The following is a 313-nucleotide window of genomic DNA, read 5'->3' as shown; positions in this document are numbered from 1 at the left end:
TTCCTGCTGAGTTGAACTACATCGTCACTGAAAAAGAGCTCTTGGCCGTCGTGCATGCGCTCAAATTGTGGCGTTGTTACCTCGAAGGTGTGAAGTTTACGGTCGTTACAGATCACGAACCTAACACCGCCATGCGCCGTAAGTCCCTGTTGTCTCGACGTGTGGTGCGGTGGTCGGAATTTCTGGAGTCTTTCGATTTCGAATGGCAGTATCGCGCGGGTCGTTGCAATCCTGCAGATCCGTTGTCTTGGCTTCCGGGACACATCGATGTTGAAACGACGAAGGTTATGACGATTAGTGCTCAACGGTTGGG

This window comes from Volvox carteri (assembly GCF_000143455.1).
Source record: "Volvox carteri f. nagariensis unplaced genomic scaffold VOLCAscaffold_83, whole genome shotgun sequence".
Lineage (NCBI taxonomy): Eukaryota > Viridiplantae > Chlorophyta > Chlorophyceae > Chlamydomonadales > Volvocaceae > Volvox > Volvox carteri.
Note: the sequence above shows the minus strand (reverse complement) of the source record.